A 22503-nucleotide genomic window follows, 5' to 3' on the forward strand; every position below is an offset into this window, starting at 1 on the left:
CCTTATGCTGCAGTCCAAAGAGATCCAACAGATGATAAGAAACAAAATAGTTGACATGTATCAGTCAGGACAATGATCCAAAAAACACCCTCAAGTCCACCTCTGAATGGCTCAAGAAAAACAAAGTTAAGGTTTTGGAGTGGCCCAAGTGAGATGCTGTGGCATAACCTTTAACAGTCTTTTCATGCTCGAAAACCTTCCAGTGTGGCTGAATTAAAACAATTCTGCAAAGAAGAGTGGGCCAAAATTCCTTCACAGCGATGTGAAAGACTCATTGCCAGTTATTGCAAACGCTTGATTGCAGTTGTTGCTGCAAAGGGTGGCACAACCAGTTATTAGTTTTAGGGGGCAATTACTTTTTCACATAGTGCCAGGCAGGGTTTGCACAGCCTTTTTGCCTTATTAAATTAAATCATAATTTCAAATCTATCTATCAATATATCTTTCTATATGTTTGTGTGTATGTATGCATATATATTAAAATCTTTTTCAAAAATTTAAATTTATTTTAAAAGTTTAGATTAACATTTATTTTTTAATGTTATGTTGTTTATGTGTGTGAGAATTAGGGATTGCACCGACTAATCGATTAGTCGGCTAGTCGCCGGTCCTATAGAGGGCGTAGCAGGATAATAAATGTTTGAAGGACTTCCACATTTACAACGGTTAAAATGACAAATAAATGTATACTCTGAAAGGTCCAGAAGACGTGTGGTTATATTACTGGACACTCGAAATTGAACGGGAGAAAGCACGTTTTAAACCACTTAGTGTACAGGTAAGTTAATTGCTGTCCTAATCTAATGCTCTGCTGCACAGTAATGTACGCACAGCCTACAAACAGTAACTCGTACGTCACGCGATGATCGCTCGTGCACATTCAGTCATTCAGCGCTGAAATGTACTGTCAACATTGTTCTGTGATTTCTCAATAAAATAGCTTAGAAACTGAAAAGTTCAAGCATTTATTTGTTAATAACTAAATCTCACAGCGTCACTACTACCAGAGAGACGTTGCCATTTAGAAATAATTCACACACACAATCGCTTTCACTTATGCATAGATGTAACGTTAAATGTAATCTTTACTGTGCTACTTTATCTGTATCTGATTTAGAACGAGCAGAAATATGTGAGAAATAAAACTACCCAAAGGCAAAAGAACTTATAAAGTTGAACAATATGGAGAAATTAGCATGTGGGCAGCGCTGTGTCATATACCATAGCTGTGCAAAAGGTGTTTTTCCACAGCTCCAGACTTATTTGTTTATTAATGACGTCATCAGCGACTAGCAGCGACTTCGACTCGACTTTCATCACTTCCCAATGGGTTAAAACATCTGATGAAAAGTCACCTTACTTTTGGAAGTAACGAAAGGAAACTTCCTGAGTTAATAATTGATGGTATCAAAATATTTTCTCATTACTGTAAGAATAAAAATATCAGATTAATTTTTCAATCCAAACATAAAATTTCTCCTAGAGGGAAATCTTTTTGGAATGCACAAATTGATGATATTCGTTGGAAAGAAACATGGTTAAATCCAAACAAATTTTGTATGCTAAATAAAGTTAAAGAGTTACACTTTAAAATACTTCACAAAATCTACCCATGTAAAGCTTTGTTATCAAAATTCATGGACATTGACAGCAAGTGTATTTTTTGTAATGTACACGAGGAAGACTTGGCTCATTTGTTTTACAATTGTGATGTGTCTTTAAAATTGTGGTCTGACGTTAGTTTTTTTCTTTTTGCTCCAAGAAAGGTGAATTATAAATTATCTCTAAAAGATGTTATATGTTCTTTCACACCTAGAAGCAAAATGTTTGAATATGTGGTGAACTTTTATATCCTGCATGGTAAATATTACATCCATAAACAAAAATTTGCAAAATGCATACCTAAATGTAGTCTATTCTTAATCGAGATGGAATCGCTAAAGAAATCGTTAAAGTTAGTTAAAAATAAAAAGAACGAAATTTTGTTAAAATTTATGGAGACATTTTTTATACTGTAAAGTCCCCATTGTGTTCTCAAAAATGTATATACGTATATAATGAATGTCTAATTAGGAAAAAGGTAATATGCTGTTTGCTTTATCTTTTTTTCTTTTTTTACTCATTTATTTTATTTTAGTTATTTTTTATTTTTTTGCTGTTGTTATGATTTGTCATCTTGTCTAAAGGTATGATATTTGTCTTGTGAAATACTGTAGTTGTATGTTGATTTGCTGGAATTAATGTTTGTAAGTTTGTAAGTCAAATAATAATAATAAAAAAAAAAAAAGAGAAAAAAAAAAAAAAAAAAAAACTCGACTTTCATCAAATAAAAGTCGACTTTAAAAAATCAGAAGTCGTATAACATTCTGATTCCAAAGTTTTTCTTGTCTTGCTTTTATTGTTGTTTTGTTTGTGGCATTTGGACCTTGACAAGTTCAAGCACCATTAATTGTAGTTACATTTAAAAAACAAAAAATAAAAAGGACCAGTACAACTGCTTCTGCTGAATATGTCGATGGCATTTTCATATTTTGTGGCATTATAAACTAGAATCTAACTTTATTTTGGTGAGCGATTATGCTCATGTGCTCAATGCTCTTTTTGTCCCAAACATCAACAGTTAGATCAGGCAAAGATAAAATGGATGAGACGTCAAGATGATGTCTGAAGAATTTTACAGAATCTAGATGAGCTCATCTGTCCATTTCTGTTGTAGTACTTTTGATTGGCAGCTGTCAGCACTGTGCTCCATCATGCCATCACAGAAGAAAACCACAGCAAAGAGTGTACAGAAACCCTTGTTATTTTCCACAGAAGAGGATTATTCAGTCATTTGCTTTTGTTTCTAAACAAAGATCATTTGTTTACAGTGCAATCCCACTGGAGACTTCAAACAAGACAAGCAGTACAATGGTACATGTTTGAGCGATTATTATCGGACGGGTCAAGCTGAGGTCCAAACACCGCTCCGTCAGACCAGAATTCCAGACCCGGATAGTGACTTGGCAAACAAGTAGCCATCCTGATGTTTTTCTGCTTTGCCATATCAGCGAGGCTGCAGCAGGAGCGTATCAGGAGTGTTATTTCACATCACTAAAGTCTTTGAAGAGGTTTAAGGATCTTTAAGGGACCCCAGCCAACCAAAGTGCCTGCCAGATATCTCCATGTTAATAAGCCTCCATTAAGAAATTATTGCTGCTGTTTTTGTGCTTTGCCACTGCAAAATCTAACTGCCAATTATGCCATGGCAACACTCAGCGCTCCATTTGCCAGGATGTTGATAATTACGGTTTCGCTAAGCTCTTTTCTTCCTGTGCCTCATTTTAGTTGTGCCCTTCAAATCCGGGCAGCCCGTGGAACACGTCAGTTCTTCGTTACCTACCATTATGTGTCATTTCACTCCGGTGTGATTCATGTTTCATTGGTATGCCACCTAAGAAGGCCAGCTCGTCGTTAAAATGAATTCAGCAGAACAGAGTACCATGCAGACTTTAAATAAATCTTAACCCTAGCTCTTATTTGTAAGCCTAACTTCATGCCTTAATTACTTAGCCCTCGGTGCATCCAAACCTAACCGGAGACCACCAGCGTAGACGGCGACTCTTGTTGGCAGTCGAGCGACTGAGCGGTCCTTGGCAAAAATAAAGAACAGGAGGGTCCGTACTGTAGGTGGCCTTTATCTCTGGCACACCTGACATTGTCAAGGTCGTTTATTATCTCGCTCTGTTTGTGTGCTGCCAGAACACACTCGTCTCTCCCGGGTTGCGAGAAAAGCACTTTTTTGAAATGCTGTGGGGAAGGGCAATTGATTGTGCTGATACTTTTGCTGATTAGACACATCAGTCAGTGTCAAGATTATCTGTGTCATCAGCTGATCTCAACAGCTGTAGGCTCGTCTTTAAACGGCGGTGAAATCGGTCGCATCTCTGCTCTGTCTGCGCCTTCTCCAATTACTCATACTGATTGAATATATGCAAATCGTCACCAAAATTAAAAGCCACCTGCAAGGAGACCCCAAAGGGATACTGTAACCTCCCAACAACCTCCAACTGCCGACTGTTCTTAAAAACGCAGATCTTCCAGGGAGTGACACCATCAACCATCGGACAATGACACCGGGATATGGTAACAGCATGTTCCCTATGGACCACCTTCTGTCTGATCTCGGTTCACCCTTATGCGACTGCTCTTCTGTGAAGTGTCCATCTTTGATCCTCGTTCCTTTGCTCTGCTCACCCCTCTTCTAATCCTACTCCTCCACCCGTGCCTTCACTTTTTCACCTCTTTTCCTTTAAACTCCCACACCTCGACTGGAGGACAAAGGGCCAGTGACTCCGTCTGGATCTCCGCTGGGTCGTACAGAGGTGGGGGCTGGTTATTAAGAGCCGAAACGTGTGAAGATCGGTGGTGCTTTGCGGCATGCTGCCGGCTCCTGCGGGATAGGTGGGATGCGTAAAGGTCAGCGGGCTGATCTGAGCACCTGTCTTCCTGCCTATGTGATGGGCCAAGAAACCGCAGCTCCGTCCTTTGTACGTCTTTGCCTGCAGATTATCCGGTGTGATGTCCTGCTGTTGTTATGTCCCTTCAGTAATGACACGGCTTACTATGGATATATGTGCTTCTGGAGGTATACGTCTCATATGAGGCATTAATAGCATGTTCAACCGTCAGATCTGAGTAAAGCAGCCCTAAGGCACTGTTAGTGCTGTAAACGTAATAGTAATCTAACGGTATTGTGCCGCAGAGCTGAAAAAGCTTCTTTCCTGTTTCAGATAAAATGGATCATGCTATTCCTATCTCTTGGGAACTGCTGACTGATTCTGCTGTGCCATCGTTCTGTGGTAGGATCTTATCCTGCTTTTGAACTGCATAGACTGACACAGAACTTTATCTGTTAAAAGAAGTGTTCGTAAATTGAACCGGATCTTTGTGGAATCCATCTGGATCCTCACCTCAGTTGTGTTTTTGGAATTATTTATCAGTTTATGAATGGAAGTCATGCATAGCCAAACTGGCCAGCTGCATTGACGCCCAAATTTGTTAGGTGAGAATTCTGTGGCATCCTGAAACATCCTGATAAAACTAAAGTCTGACCCATCACCCTTAAGATCCATGCCAGCCATCTCTTCTGAGATTTTCATTGCCTGTAGATAAATGTTTACATGGTTGGCTTGCTCAGTAAATAAAAGGGCAAAATACAGCACAAATCTACAGCGACACAATAAGAGGTGAGCAGCCTTGTGTTGCCCAACAAGAATAGAAGAAACACTCTTAGTGAAAAAGTGGCAAGTGCCTGATTGTATGTTACATTTTGCTATTTTAGAGTAGTGTTAAGCAGCTAACAGTTTCGGATTTCTTGGTCCCAAGACATTGGTGGGTTTGCATGTTTTTTCACATTTTTAAAGGTGTAATAAACCTCAAGTCATGTTAAAACTACCCATGATGCTGTGTCAGGAAATAATGGAGCCAAGAAACATTTTTAAACCTGCTTTTGTAATTAATATATATGAAAGTTTTTATTGTTTTTATTTTTTCTTTTATAACCACCTAATTAATATCCATTTTCTTACATTTTTTATAGTTCTAAACTTTTTTTATATATATATATATATATATATATATATATATATATATATATATATATTTATTATATTTAAAATGTTGTATTAATGTTACATATTTACTTTCCTTTCAGTTGTACATTTATCACATTTCTCGACCTCCATTTCATCCGTATCACTGATAGTGAAACTCATTTTTCCTCGTAATTAACTTCTTTCCAACCATCTGAAGCTGAATATTACAGTAGCGACATTAATGGGACACCTTTAACATGAATCACTTTACATGGATGATGGGATTAATTTAGCATCTGATTATGAGGTGGAATTAATCTAATGGGATTGGATGACAGCAGCCCTCAATTCATAGATTTAAAGAGTTACAGCACATCATGCTATAGCCAGACCTACTTTCACAGTGGGCACGACTTAAAGGAAATATACACTTTACAATGAGGTCACATTAGCAATGCCAGTTACTTCATCATCTAACAATATATTTGTTGCAGTATTTTTATTAATCTTAAAGTAAGGGTTAATGTACATCCAGCAGGTTGTTCTCGCAGAATAAACCTCGACAGAGGTTATATGATTTGATTAATAACTTGTATATTCTCCCAGAGAAAGGTAAGTACTTGATTGGTTAATAAAAGTATTAACCACGTCTAGCTATATTTCTGCATATAAAAACACTGTCTCTGTGTTAAAGCTCTTGTACTAAAATAGAGCAGCCCGGTTCTTGACTCACTATGTCTCAGTATTAGCACATAGAGTCTCTGTGTCAGCCATGTTGCTACTGGAGACATGATTTTGACCTTGGAAACTGAGTGACTATATGATATTGCCATTCTGTGTCCATTTTGGGACAGACTGCCAGCAGCCATTTCTTTTTTATTCACTCCATGTCACTTCTCAGGGCTTATGGCTCTGATCTCATACAATTAAGTATGCTCACGCAGTTCAGTTCTCGTGTACCTACGACAACATTTAAATATGTTCAGAAGTACTCACAAAAAGAGTGTCCCGAAAGAGGTTGCTGGGAACTGGAGAGGATAGGGCAAATAAGTGAACCTACATGGAAGTACAACCATAAATAAGGTCATCTGTCTAGGTAGCAATTTATTTGTGAAATAGGGAGCAGGAACAGTAAATGACATACAGACTGATTGATTGTGGTGAAATATCACTTCATTAGAACAGAGAAGGGGTTTCAGATGTGTGAGACGGCTCTCATGAGAACTAATCTTGATTTTAAACACCTCAGTCCATTCAGTCTTTCTGATGCGGTGTTTGAAATTGATAATTTGCAATAGCTTTCAGTATTTCTTCTGACTAAAATGACACATATGTAATGCATATTTAAGTACTTATCTAGAATTGAATATTTTTTTTTCCATCTTAGATATGTAGCCCCCCAAAAATTCTGCCTCCATCAAGTATTTATTTATAAGAGAGTTGGGAGACAAACTAATGTTCTTAGCTATTTTATTTATTTATCTTTTATATATATATATACTAATGTATACATACTTTTCACAACTGGAGAGAAGTAACTGACATAACTTATTGACAGTTATTATATTTTCTGTTTCAAATACATGTTTTTAAAAAAGAATGATATTCATCAAACTATCCAGAAAAAAATAGTTTTCACTAAAATATTATTAGCTTTGATAATATTGTTTCTTGAGCACAAATCAGCATATTAGAATGATTTATGTAGTATTGATGCAGAAAATTCATCTTTACATCAAATAAATATATATTATTTTAATAATAGTTAAAAATTATTACTTTAATTTAATCTTTTAAGAGTTGTTTTAGTTATCACATACAGTAATAATGTTTTGTTACATTCAGTTACTCCAAACAGGACTAGCAACAGTATTCTGCTGCAGTGTAAGCATAACCATAGAGAACAAATGTCTCATTCCTGCGCTCCTGAAAGCACATAAAAAGTTATCCAGCTTGACTGCAATGCCTAGTTCTGCTTCCTCTCGCCATGTCTCCAAAGGTGCAGGTGTGTGGAATAATGGGGGTTCATCATCTTCAATATATCTGTCTTCATGCACACCCAGCAGAGAACACCTGCTGCATCTTTTACATCTGTCTACACTTACAATCCACACACACACAATCAAAACAGTGTAAAGTCATGGACTAAAGTATTGGCAGTGACATAAATTTTGTGTTGAACAAACTGCTGTGCATTCGCATTGTTTCTTCAAGTATTGGCAATGACATAATCTAGAAACAATTTGAATGAACACCACAACAGCCTAAGTAGTAAATTTTGCGAAACACAATTTTTTATTTGTCGCTGCCAATACTTTTGGCAACTACTGTACCTGCAAGGCCATTATTTTATACCGATATACTGGTAAAAATCTGTATGACAGGAGGTTTCAGATGTACTTATTTGATCACTGCTCAACATCACAAGAAACTAGAGCGCTAGAAACAGACCGATGGAGGTCTGGAGGTCAGGAAATGTGTAATCCAATCGACACTATAGGAAGAAGCACTTCCAGCACACAGGTTGTGTTTTATTTGACACAGCATGCCAGCTGTTGGTTCTCCATGAGAGTCCAGAAATCTATTGCACTTTTGCTTCAAATCTCTGCACATAGCTAAAACTTTGAAATACAATAACTATGGACTCATATCACCTGTACAGTAACTCTTCTTTAAAGATCTTTAAGTAAGTGTCTCTTCTGTAATATGTCAAATCCAAGGGTTCACTGCAGTGCTGTATTTCTGCTCTTCATAGGGACTGTTTCACATTTATATGGGCAGTTATATAAATAAGTGCATGATAAATTATGTATTATCTGAAGTATTGAATGCATTTTTTTTATTATTAGCTTGTGACTTGCAGGCAAAACACATAATTTGTCAGCACTTTGTTTTATATTCTGATCTGTGTTCTTTTCATCCAGACTTTGAATTTGATGGTGAAGTAGTCTGGCACTTTAAATGTATTAAAAACTAATTAGTAATTTGTATGTAAAATTATTGATTTTACATACAAATGTATGTAAAACCATGTTTTGCATCTGTGTTCATGATCTCCATAATCACAACATGTTTTGACGGCGTGTTATTCTGAGTCAGCAAACGTTTTCAGAGCTGATTAGCTTTATTTCACCAAGACATATAAATGAGCAGGTATATGATAGAGTAAGTTGGCACAGAGCCCGATCACAAAAGCTCATCATATTTGCCAGGTGCTCTTTTATTGGTTTAAACATAAGTGTTTTTTTTTTTTTTTTTTTTTTTTTCAGGCTGCACAAAGCATTTTGAAGTAGATGCTAATGCAGTTCTGAGTGCATTATCCTTCAGTAAGCAGACAGTACAGCATTATCCTTCCTCAAGCTCAGAGTCTTCGTGTTACTTCATTTGTATTAATTAGTAAATGAGACTTTAAAGTCTGTAGTGTGATGAGTTTAAATGTTTGTCAGAGTTTCTTAAATAGTGCTTAAATAGAACTTTTCCTTCCCTGAATTACTTGTAGTAAGAGATAAGCTTTAATGATTCAGCTCATTTATTCATTTAGTTGTATTTTATTTTCTTAGATTTCTTTGCACTGAAATTTGAAGTCTCGGACACAAACTAGTGTTTTATTTTGCTCTCGTTTAATTATTCTCATATTTGGCTTGAGGAAAGTCTTGCACCTCATTAAAATTATTTAATCCACTGTCAATTGCTTGTTAGCCCAAACCACTAATGACTTTGCATTTACTGGAAGCAAGATAAAAGCTTTGCTATTTGTTTTTGCTCCAGTCGGACTTAATTACTTAATTTGTAATGTTCACTTTCTTCTTACAAATGACTTGTCAGTGGCGGAAGTGTAATTGTAGAATTTCTGCAATCATACTGAAAATCTGAGCTGACTGGACCGCTTGTCTCTTAATGAATAGGGGGAGGATGCATATTGATCGACTCGATTAGATTACATGCCACTAGAGGGGGAAAAACTATTTCGGTTAGACTGAGTTTAAGAATTGGACATCATTGATTGCGTGTTTTTGTTCATAGACATGAAAGATAAGTTGATTTAGCTTTGATTTCACAAACAGCACGACACAGGACTGGAATAGTTTTTCTTACACTCGTACAGGCTTTATTCTTATCCGCATGGCTAAGCACCTCTCAGGGAATGTTTACACCTGTGTTTTGACGTTTAAACTCAGGATGTGGTATTGGAGCCGGCCTCTATAATTAAAGCACGCCTGACTGCTGAGCTAATGTCTTGTGGAAAGCAGTAATGAGCAGAGAGTGGTGATGCGTTCCACTTGGTGGCGTCACCGTTCAATATGTTCCTTGCACATTTTGCGACACCAGTTTACAGCCAAGCATTACATATCCTCTCATATGCAACCGTGCCGTGTTTTATGTATGTGCTTAGTGCTTGCAGGTGTTCATATTGCTCTTTGGTTTCGGTTTCAGAGTTGTGCACTGCGCTCAATAGCATTGAAGAAGTGCTGTGTGTGTGGCATTGCCGTGGGTTAGGAGCATGACATGATGGAGCATGACAGGGATAGGATGAAAAGGTCACCTCTGGCATGCTGCCGTTTCAACCATGTGATGAGCAGCTTGGCATTTGTGGTGTTCACCAGTGCATTGTGCAGCAATCAGAGCAGAGCAGGCAATCAACTACAACATTCAATCTGGCATTAATGCGTTTTTATTCAATGCTTAATGGAATATATTGGGTTCGGTACACGTTAAGCACAATTAACAGTATTTGTGCCATAATGTTGATTTATACAAAAACAAATTTTGACTTAATCGCGTTGTTGTTTTCTTTTTTTAAAGCTGGTTTACAGTGCTGCACTTGCAATGGAAGTGCATGGGGCCAATCTACAAATATTACGTTTTAACAGTATGTATAATAAGATATAAATAGTATGTATAAAAAGTAAATAATATGCATGCTTACATGAAAAATAACCTGCTAACCTTTTCTGTGTAAAATTATACTTTTAGTCACTGTTGACATTTAAATGCAACACTGAAAACCATTATATAGGTTATTTAGGTTTAAAAGAAGAATTAAGTGTGTAACAAGCTTAACATTTCTGCTTTAAAATCATAAAAAATTCCCCCCGTTTGCTCCATTGAAAGAACCTCTCTCTTACAGTAATACATTTTTGTTGTTGTTGTGGGGTTTGGGGGTGGGTTATCAATAAAATTCTATCAACCTTTTTTTTTGGTTATAGGCAAAATTGCACCAATGCTTTCAATTGAAATTAACATGAAATGATTTCTGAACATTACATGAAAATCAAAATGTGACCTTATGAAATCTAAATATTAGCTTTACATTTCTGCTATTTAACCCCCCCCCCCTTTCCCCCATTGAATGTACCACACCAGAGCCTTGAGTTTTTTTTGTTTTTTTTTGTGGTTATCAACAAAATGTCACCATTTCTGTCAAATTGAGCCAGGAAATTACTTTAATTCATATTGTGACTTTTATAAAATTATAAGCTTTTCTTCTCAGCTTTTTACATATAAAAATATGGCCCATTTTCTTCCATTATTAGTACCTTAACATTCTAAGTCTCTGTCTCTTTCTCTCTCTCTCTCTCTCTCTCTCTCTCTCTGAAAACGAGGGATGCACCAAAATGATATTTTTAAACATTAGACACATTTACTTCCATTGTAAATGCTCTATAACATTTATTGGCTTGTACTGACTTACTGTACATTTCACTGCAATGATAATGCAGAATTCTGTGTGAATTTCACGTCAACTTTCATTGCTTGATGTGATTGGAGGGCAGTTGCATAGGTGCTCATTATGAAATGGATAAATTGCTGCTTGCAGTACCATGATGGGGGAAATATGTGTTTGAGACATGCGTAGACAGTGTAATTATAGTAAACAAGGGTCAAATGAGCATCTTCTATCTTCGATGGGGTCCTTTAAATGCAGAATTCACCCTCCAGCCACAGCTGTATGTACCGATTAAAATGAGAACCCATAATGACGACGAAGAGGAGGATGCTGGTTGTGGGTTTGGATACCCTGCTGCGATCGCTCTGATGCGGAGTGTCGCTAGGATGGCTGAAGCCAAGCTGCAGTCTAACTCTCACAGCAGGGCTACGGTGCTTGAGGAGAGCCCATTAAATAAGCAATTAAAAGCAGATAATGAAGGGGCTAGTCGCCAGCAGGGGCTCGGCCTGACTGACTGCGTCGCTGAGCCAGACAGACCTTCTGATGGGCTACGATGTCCTCCCCCTCCTGGGTCAGGCTTAAACACCAGTGAATGTGTATCTGTTTGGGTGTTATTCCAAGGAGCTTAACGTTCAGCAGGATCGGAGCTTGCTGAATGAGCCTTGGTGTGATAAATGAAACATCTGGTGGGAAAAATGCTTTAATAACTTTAATGAGTGTGTTCTTTTTTCTGAACATACTATCCTGCGTTTGGTTGTGAAACTACAAAATAGGATTCCTTTAATGACATCTTCCTAGATTGTGTAACGCACAAGCATTTTGTTCTTTTGTTGGCAAATCAATATCTTGCGTTTCCTTTAATAACCGGTTTGTTTACATATACACTGTTCTCCTTCAGGTTTTGACGTTAGCGTATCCCTGAATGACTTCTGCGCTCTTCAGGTATTTTCAGCAGAGAGCTGTAGAGTTGTGAATTGGTGCCATGCCTCAGGAGACCCGGATCCTACTCAGCAGATAATAAACACCACATCAGTGCCATGTTAATGAAGACGGATAGAGCACAGCCAGAGCAAAAGATTTATTTTCTACAGAGGGTCACAATGTAATTGTTACCTCAATTACAAACGATAAAGGATTAGAGTGACAGAGGGAGTAGAGACACCCCAAGGGTGTGTGGTCGGTGCACTTAATGTTTTCACTGGTGCTTTTTTTATTGGACTTTCAAGGTGACCATATCATTGGTATTCGATTCAGGGTGGGGAGCGCTTCTGAGAATAAATGGTTGGAGGTTGGCGGGGTCAGTGTCGGTCGGAGACATCCAAAGCATTTTTTGTTAAACGTTTGTGGAATGGAGCATTAGTGTGTGAGAGTTTACACAGCAGGTGGATTGGTTCATTGGTTTATTATTTTTCACATTCTGAGTGGGTTTGGGGGGGGGGGGGTATTTGGTGCAGGAAATTAGAAAGATAATGGAATGCTTATAAACTCTGACCCACTGTTTTCTACAGCCATTATATTTTATGTTAAAGTAATATTAACACTTATTATAATTACACTTTTACATTAGGCAATTAATGCATTTAAATGTACAGTATTATGCTGTAACTAAAAATCATTCTAAAAACCAGACAACGCAAGCAAATTGTGATTGTGAATTGTGAATCTGGTGAAAATAGTTTAATTTCCCCCAACAGAGCACTGTATTAGATGTTTGCCTGACCTTGCAAGAGATTTACAATGTTACAAAAGATTTCTATTGGAAAAAAGTGTCCTGTGTGTGTATATATATATATATATCATATATTTTTAGTGACAAGTACACATTTCCATTGCCAACACTTAGTGTCAGATACCTTAAATGGATAATTTGGTTATATTTGGAGATATTTGGAAGAATGACAGAATCAAGCAGATCTCGGTCCCCATTGACTTCCATAGTAGAAAAGAATGTATAACATGGTAGTCAATGGGGACCGAGATCTGTATGGTTACAAACATTCTTCCAAATATCTTCCTTTGTGTTCAGCAGAACAAAGAAACTCATACAGGTTTGGAACAACTTGAGGTAGAATTTTCATTTTTGGGGGAACTATCCCTTTAAAGACATTGCTATTGCTACATTGCTATGCCATTGCTACACTTTCTATGCTATGACTGCTCCACAGACTTCTTGTTGCAAATTTTGCTCACACACACGCACACACACACAAACCTGGCCCTGAAGATGGACACACACACTCAAACTCACAAACTTACTGACACACTCAAACACAGGCTCACACACTCAAACATTCAAAAAGACTCACTCACACACAGACTCAGACACACACAGCCTCACACACACACAAAACTGGACCTGGAGGTGGACACACAAACACACAAACCTGAACCTGGAGATAATAATAATATAATGTCTAGCCTGGTTGCTGTGATTTCAGTTGCCATGATTTATGGAATGACTGATCGCGAGAGGAAAAAAATGACGTTTTAGTCGCATAACATCGGTTAATGAAAACGCCGTAATTTTGTTTTGTTTATCGATATTTAGAGAAGAAAAAAACACAAAAGTTTTGCGCGAATCTGTAATGGAAACGCAAAAGCGCTTAGCATAGACTAACTTCTCAGAGTTATGTTGAGCAACAGTGTTCATTACTAACCATTCAACTCCAGATTGATTTTGGAATCTTCGCTGGGGGAATAAGCACCGGTGATCGGTCCTCTAACTAACACATGCTAATGTTTTGATTTAAGATCGTGTTCGAACAGGAGGGGCTAGTCGCGCGGGACTCCGTTGTCAGTTTGTGAGAGGGAGGGAGCAAGCAGCGCGCAGATCTACAATAAAATACAATTGTACCCATATTAAATATTTAAAAAAATCGGAATCAATCCGTGGCGGTCAGCGTTGATATTGTGACAGGCCGGCACAAATTAATGAATGTATGGGAAACCCTGAATTATGTGTGTCTGTGTGTGTGCGCGAGTGTGAGAGAGGTAACTTTTAATCTTGCCATTCCTGACTTTGTATTGTGACATTTCCATCTTAAGTGAAGAATTGGCTTCTTGTACCCATCACCTTCTCTGCAGTGATATTTCACACTGTCATCTGACAGAAAAGGGTGAGAAGTCAAATCATACAGGTGTCCGGGATGGTGGAGGATGGGTCCCTGAACTCATTATCAGTACACCTGAAGTCTGTCACGGGGACTTTCTTTTCGCTTTAAAACGAGGACCTCCAGAATATACAGGAACAAACATAATGGTGGCTGCTGTCTGACGTTACCCCAACTGTTCCCCTCAGAGTCCGAGTGAGATGGGATTCATTCTGCCATGTGTCATACCCCCGATGAATCTGGTCGTGGTATAATGTCAGACTCCTGATGATAAGCCACGTTCTTTCTAATGAAAACCATCACTTTGAGACCTCAGGGGTTTACCATAACTAATGGCATCTCTTGGCTCGACTAAGGGCAAGAGAAATGCCAGGAACAATGCCAACTTGGCATGTCACTGAGGGTTTTTTTCCTCTTTTCTGAAGAGCCATATATAGAAAGGTCTCGTTTTACTTTTTGAGACTCTGCAAGATTTGAACTCCGTCTGCGTGGATTTTTCAAAAGCCAAACTTTCTACACAGCCTGCAGGCAGAAAGGTGCTCACAGAGAGGGTCTAATTAAAACTGCATAATACAACTTTTTAACCGGAGACTGTTTTGAGTGATGAAAGACATGGCTCTACTCGAATTGTCAGTGTCTTGCCCTTCACTGTTTGGCTTGAGTCCAAACTCATGACAGCGTGTGACAAACAGATCCCTGCTGGGAAAGAGTTATGAGGCATCATTTCATCTTTCAAAACCCTTATCGTAATAATTCAGGATCACATCTTCATGTTACCTGACATCGATGTCCAGATATTAGCATTTACCAAAAAAAAAAAAAAAAAAAAATCTCCCTTTCAGTTTAAGAGTGTGAATTTGTAGGATGTATTATAATATTATGTGTATAACAGTGTTAATTAGAAATTGGAAAATGGCTATTATGAGTAGAAAAACGTATGCTCTCTAATATATGCAAACATAACATTTCTGGCTTTTTAGTGGAGTGCTCATTTTTAGTCAAGCATCTGTTGCATGTTTCTGGCCAAGTTTAAAACCATTGTTTTAGCTCGGTTGATTTTGTCTTATTTTATTTTATTGTATTTTTTTATTTTATTATTTTACTGTGTTTATTATTTTATGATAGACTACTATTTTTTTCTCTCTATTTTCTGTTTTGAAATGACTTTGTGCTGTGGAAAATGTGCTCAATAAATAAATAAATAAATAAATAAATAAATAAATAAATTTATATATATATAATATTTATATATATAATTTTATTATAATTTTATTTTTGTTTAACTTGTGAGCTGAGACAGATGACAGTAGTCTAAACAATTCATATTATACTTGTAATGCAAGCAGATAAGCTGTGTAACATGTTACATGATTAGTCACAAGCCATTAAAGAGATTGTGAACATTTACGGTCCATGACACATGTATAGTGATCGTTTTCAGTCTAGCTGAATGTCTGTTTCTCAAGACATCATCCTCATTAGATCTGGATTCATTATATTTCATGTTTTTCATCCTGAAATTCATTCTGAGAGAGAACTTGTACTTCATTCCATTTCATCTCTCTTCAAAGGCCTCATCTGAAGAAGCGTCCCTGTGCTCAATTAGTCAAGAGTCCATTCCTTGAAGTCATTTTCTGTCTGGAAAAAGAAAGCACTTTTTCCCAAAGCGAGCCTTTCAGCCTAACTTGGTGACAGCTACACCTTACTATATGAAATGAATAACAACTAAAATAAAAATGCTAATTGTAAGTGGTTTTTGGGATAAACAAAGCCACTCATTAACTGTAAAATATCTATTAAACAAATGTACACACTCAATTTGAGTAAAGCAGTGCAGAGATTTGCAGAAAATCTTGTCATTCAGCTCATACATGTGGAGCCTAATAGCTTCCTTTAGCTTCATTGGCTTGTGCTGCAGCTCTGAGAAATGATTAATTGAGAGCAAAGCATCTTGGTCAACAAAACTACTGTTCTTATTAAGTGCAAGTTCAGCATTCAGGTCTCTGCGTTAGAGGTTTCGGTAACACTTTAGAATAAGGTTCCATTAGTTAATGTTAGTTAACTATGTTCGTTAACATGAACTAAGCAAGAACAATCCTTCTACAGCATTTTGTAAGTCTTAGTTCATGTTAATTTCAACATTTACTAATGCATTATTTAAATCAAAAGTTGTGCTTGTTAACATGAGTTAATGCACTGTGAATTACCATGAACTAACAATGAATAACTGTATTTTCATTAACTAACATGAACCAAGATGAATAAATACAGTAATAAATGTATTATTCATTGTTTGTTCATGTTAATTAATACATTAACATTAACTAATGGAACCTTATTCTAAAGTGTTACCGAGGTTTCCAGTGGCTTATAAAAATTGTAGTTATAATTGGGTTTCTTAAGATTTTTTCCTTATACGTTTGTCTTCTTAATTCCATTTATTCATATATTTAACTGATTTTACAGAAAACATACAGCAACTTGTGTGTTGTGTGGCAAAACCTTTTAAGCAAATATGTATGTGTGGTTTTCTTGTTTGCTAATTTATGATCTGTTTTCGCTCCCCATCAGCAGGCTGTTACTTGCTCTGGTTTTGATGAGCCATTCTGTCATCACTCCTCTGCCCTTCGTGGCATAATTAGTGCCTACCCAATATCTCTGGCCCATTAGATAGATGGAGAGCAATGAGAAGGAAAGAATTAAAGCGGGAGAGAATTGAAGATGAAAATGACAGAGTTGAAATGGAAACCATCTTTAAAGTGACCAACATTAAAGCAAATACATTGTGAGATCTTATTCCTGTTTATAATGTATAATCATTTCTGGTGTTTTTTTTCTGTTTCTTCATTTGGAATCATGACGTAAGGGTGAGAATGATCTAACTCTTTAAAAACTTTTAGCAATCAAGCAATACTTATTTTAAAATATTGCTCATTAAAAAGCACAGATTGATTAAAATTCCCCGATTAATAAAAGATAATAGCCAGTATAAATAACTTGCGCAGAAAATCTCCAATACAGTTTTGGATCAATTTCCACCGACTCAGGCTTTTTAAAATATGTTGATGCATTTCTATTTATATCCTTTCTCAAAAGTGTCAATAGATAAAATGTTGAGGACAAACCCATAGAGAATATTAAAGCTCTTAAGCTTCGACTGAGCTGCATGAAATATACAAAAGAACACAGAGCTGGTAGCTTTAGACGGTGATGGTTTGCATTGTCTAGAGACCAGCATCACTCAGAAACACAAGTAGACAGGGAGCTGCTATTCTCTTTGCTTTTCATGCTAATGCATTCAGTTACTGTTACGAACAATGTTGGGGCTGCATGAGAAATGTAAGTCTTGACCTGGTAAATTATCACAAATTAATATTCACAGCCCTGGGCTTTGCTAGATGAGCCGGTGAATTAGACTAGAGAAATGAATGATTAACTCCGGGTCAAGCTTTAGGCGGATTTTTACATTCGGGAGATATGGGAGAAGTTTCACCCCTGTTTCAGTGCATGTAAAGTACCTCAGTAAAACAGAGCTCCTCTTGAGTCATCAGGTGTAGATTTGCTCCAGTCTTCAGTGATCATAAGTCTTCACAAGTGACAGATTTAAGAATGTGTGGATGCAGATGTTTTCTCTGGCAGATAGAGTGATACACTCGTTTCATTTCCCTCAGGATCACTCTCCGCCCCTTATCTCATATTTTGAAAATTTCCATATGGTAATTTGTCCTAAGGTCTGACTCAGCATCATGTTCTCATAAACCATGTTGAATCCAGAAATATGTATGCCTGTTTTTCATGTAAATATTTATTTATTCCCTCTTATCTTATTTATTAACTCGTACTTATATCAACTTATGTTAAGCAACAGGTGATAATTACTGTAAGCTAGCTACTATAGGTTTATGTAGAAAAAAAAAATACCTGGAGGATCATTTACATGAAATAATGGATAATGAAATTTCAGCCTTACTTCACAGGAATAATTACATTTTAAAGTATATTAAAACAGAAAGCCATTAATTCAAACGGAAATAATATTTCAAAATAGTACAGTTTTTCCCCCCGTATATTTAGATCAAATAAATGCAGCCTTGATGAGCATAAGAAACTAAAAAAAAAAAAAAAAAAAAAACATTTTTATTTTTTTTCCACCTTTACACATTTTTGCTGTGCTCTTCACTTACAAATTCAACTGATTACAAATTATTTCTAGTTTATACAAATGATGTTTAAAATGCTTAACTAAAAAATTGAGTTAAAATACTCAATTGAAAATGAGGAGAAAATACAAAAATATGTAAGAGAACCAATGATAGGTTGTTGATGGGGATGTGTTGGTCTATGTGAGACCATGTCAGCCTGATAAAGGTGTGTGTGTGTAGCCCACACACACACAGTGGTCTACCCACCAGTGGTTCATATGATTGATTACCCAATCTCCCTCTAGCCTCAGTTACACATTTAATAGCCCTCTGTTTATGAAGACATGGAGTTTGTGGCTGTACCTTGCAGATGCACAAATCATTTGTGTGTCTTACTTTTGGTCTACCTTATAGACTTCTCTGTATGGATTATTACATTCATATACCAAGCCTTGAATTTACTGCTCTGTTTCTAAATGTGCTTCTCCCTTACATCTGCTCCCAACTTATAATGCTGGCATGTTTATCTCATACACCTTCATTCTCCTTTATTTCCCTGAGTGATTTACAAAGACCTTTTCATAAGGTGATTCATTAAAAGACTTATGAAAAAAGTGATTTAATAATTATTTCAGATTAAATCCCAACTATCCACACTTAAAACATACACTGTAAAAAAAATAAAAAAATGACACGACCAATAAGACGTGTTTTTACATTAACTCGTAAGCAATTTTCAGCTTTAATTTATAAGTTGTACAAGGTTCAATTCATTTTTAAGACAATTTATGTTTTTACATTTAGTCATTTAGCAGACACTTTTATCCAAAGATACTTAAAAATGATGACAATAGAAGAAATATAAGTGTTGAAGGTTTTGAAGAAGAGGTTTTGGCCACCTCCTTTCACTTTTTATCTTAAATTACGTAGGGGTGCTCCGATCACGACCGGCCGATCGTTAATGCGCATCTCGTCAGTAAAGCCGGTTTTCTAATCAGCGGTTAATTCCATCAGGTGCGTGATTTCACATAGAGCACCTGTTACTACACAGAGCCATTGTTAATAGAAAAGATGCGCAAATCACGTTAATTTTCAGCGTTTATTGGCGCATCTTCTCAGTTAACAACGGCTCTGTGTAGTAACAGCTGCTCTATGTTAAATCACGCACCTGATGGAATTAACCGCTGATTAGAAAACCGGCTTTACTGACGAGATGCGCATTAACGATCGGCCGATCATGATCGGAGCACCCCTAAAATTACGGATGCAACGATACCATTTTTTTATTTCAGAACCGATCCGATATCGAAAATTCTGAGTATCTGCCGATACCGATCCAATCTGATCCAGCACAGTTTTTTTTTTCATTCAATATAGAATTTCTGTACTTCTCTGTGTTGACCTGATCATCATTCTTTTGTGTTAATCACAATCTACTGCATAAACACAACTTAATTTGAATGAAAAACAACAAACTGAAAAATATATAATCAAAAATTGATTCCAAAAATATCATTATAAACTAGGTTGGTAGATAATTCAGCAGCAAAAGATACTCTAGATTCTAGAAAAATCTCGGGAGCACAATAATTTGATCAAATCTATTGAAATATTTTATTTACAAATAAAAGTGAATAAGTCTAAAATCTGGTAAAATGTTACACAATGCTCATTTTATTGTTGTAAAATACATTATTGAAAAAACAAGTATATACATTTATATAGAAATCTAAAAGAAGTTTCTTTTAAATCTATAGCACAGTAATAAAGACAGCAATATATCATAGATTAGACATATCAAGAACAGTGTAGTGTTTGAGTAAATGAATTACTCTGTGGTATTGGTTGATTTTGACTCGGGGATTGTTGGCCACCTTAAAAAGTAAATAAATTGTGGATTAAGACTTACTGGAAACGCAAACCATTTTAAGCGATTGAGTCCTGTTTGGTGAACTGGTTCAATCGGTTCACTAAGAAGAACCAATTAAATCAAACAATTAATTTGTGAACCAGACATCACTAGTATAAAGTGAAGAGATAATGATAAGTAGTCTATTAAATCTGTGCGTTAGTTTAATGAGCCTTTTCTTTGAACAGTTATAAACCTCAGTTAGGCTACTGTGCGCTCTTGAAGAGAGTTTCATAGTTTTGACTGTAACCGAACGCGACACGCAGTCTGAACACTGAATGGAGGATGACAGACAGATGTAGCGGAGAGAAGAGTTTATGTGAACTTGAATTTAATGACTTCAGTATTAATCTGTATCACATTGAACTATGGAACAGCTTCGGAACACTTGAAATATGTTCTCTAAACGTTTTGGTGCTTTATAATGTTTTGTGCCTTTCGTGGAGCTCAACAATAACACGGAATAGTATACACAGGATTGGATTTGGATCAGTCTCGTCTGACCGATACCCAATCCGCAGAAAATGCCTGGATCTGAGCCGATACCGATCTCAAGTATCGGATCGATGCATCCCTATCATAAATCAGAAATTGCTGTAACATCCATAACATTTTTATGAATAAAACGTAATATAAATACATGGGATTGACATTATTACAAACCTCTCTGTAAAACAATGGAAAGTCTGGTGTATGTAACTACTACTAAAGTGGAAATGTTCGGCTCGGGCATGAGAAAAAAATTATTAGAAAAAGCCTTTATAGAAATGTATTTTGTAATTGTTACTTTTCTTTCCACTGGTGATGTTATGGAGGCAAAATAGACCAAAATTTTCAAATTGATTAGTGCATGTAAAAAGCATAATATTTCATTTGGCTTTTAAAATAGGTTTTTCTTTGGGTGGTGCTGCCTATTGGAAATGCTCTAAAATTAAAATATTGTTTACATATTTACATCTACATTTACAGATATAACAATTCTGTTTGAGGACAAAATGGTCAACTCTATTTACACTGAGGTTGATGACAGTGAAAAGACTGTTACTATTAATTGCATTAACTTTCAGAGTGGTATGTAAAAAAAAAAAAAAAAAAATATATATATATATATATATATATATATATATATATATATATATATATTATTCTATATATTATTATTATTATTATTATTATTTTATTTTTTTGCAACATTAAATGATCTTTGACGCTGTAAAAGAGAATTAATGTGAATGAACCAGTTTATCCTGTTCACAAAACTGGCCTTGACCGATTCAGTTAGGTAAGTGTATCAGTTAGGTAAGTGACTCGATCCTTCACTTGGGAAGAGGAAGACTAATTAGTAAATAAAAAAAAATAAATGATTGAATGAATCTCACATAAATCACATTAATTTTTTAGTTCAATTATTATTGAATTAGTTGTTTAGTTGGTAGGTTTTTATGGTGCTTTTGTTTGCTTTAGATGTTTGAAAGCTGCAGTCCTCATTCATGATTATGGCATGATACTGTCACGGTGTGGTGCGGAGAGAGAAGCACGTAAACTAGGCAGAGGATGATACAAATCTTTAATAATCCACATAGGGGTAATCCGTAAGGTGAAGGCAGAAACACACATACACTTCGACAAAACCGGACAACTAAACACTGAATAAAATGCAACTTATAAGGGGAACGTTAAAGAGGGAAACTGACAAGACACACCTGCACATAATGACACAATTAACACGAGACAGAAACTAGGTCACACAGAGAACACGAGGAATGAAAACGCAACATAAAAAGATAAAGGAAAGTAACAGAACTTTATCTATTCAGACGGAGATTGTGGATTAAGGGTTAATATTAAAGCCTATTTGACTGACTGTCCTGTTCTTTCCATCCAAACCTCTCACTCGCTCCCTAATGTTTAATGATGACAGAAGTTTGGTATTGGAATGCTCAGTCTGGGCCTGGGATTATATTATCCCTTTATTTAGAATCAGAACCGTATTTGTCACAGGCTGCTGTATCTCTTAGTAAATATCTGTAAAATAGCCAGAGTACAAGGTTGCCAAATCAGGCCCCTGAGGATTAGCAGCAGCTCTCTGAGACAGCAG

At 36.4% G+C, this 22503-nt stretch overlaps 1 long non-coding RNA gene across 1 annotated transcript in view; it reads left to right on the forward strand.

The window, feature by feature from the left end:
* The first annotated feature begins 679 nt into the window (after positions 1–679).
* Positions 680–22503, forward strand: part of LOC113114521 (uncharacterized) — a 57740-nt gene continuing 35916 nt past the window's right edge. Inside the window, exon 1 of the long non-coding RNA XR_003293756.1 lies at positions 680–778. This is a non-coding gene — a long non-coding RNA (uncharacterized LOC113114521). The remainder of the gene's footprint in view (positions 779–22503) is intronic.

This window comes from Carassius auratus, chromosome 14 (genome assembly GCF_003368295.1).
Source record: "Carassius auratus strain Wakin chromosome 14, ASM336829v1, whole genome shotgun sequence".
In the NCBI taxonomy this organism is placed as follows: domain Eukaryota; kingdom Metazoa; phylum Chordata; class Actinopteri; order Cypriniformes; family Cyprinidae; genus Carassius; species Carassius auratus.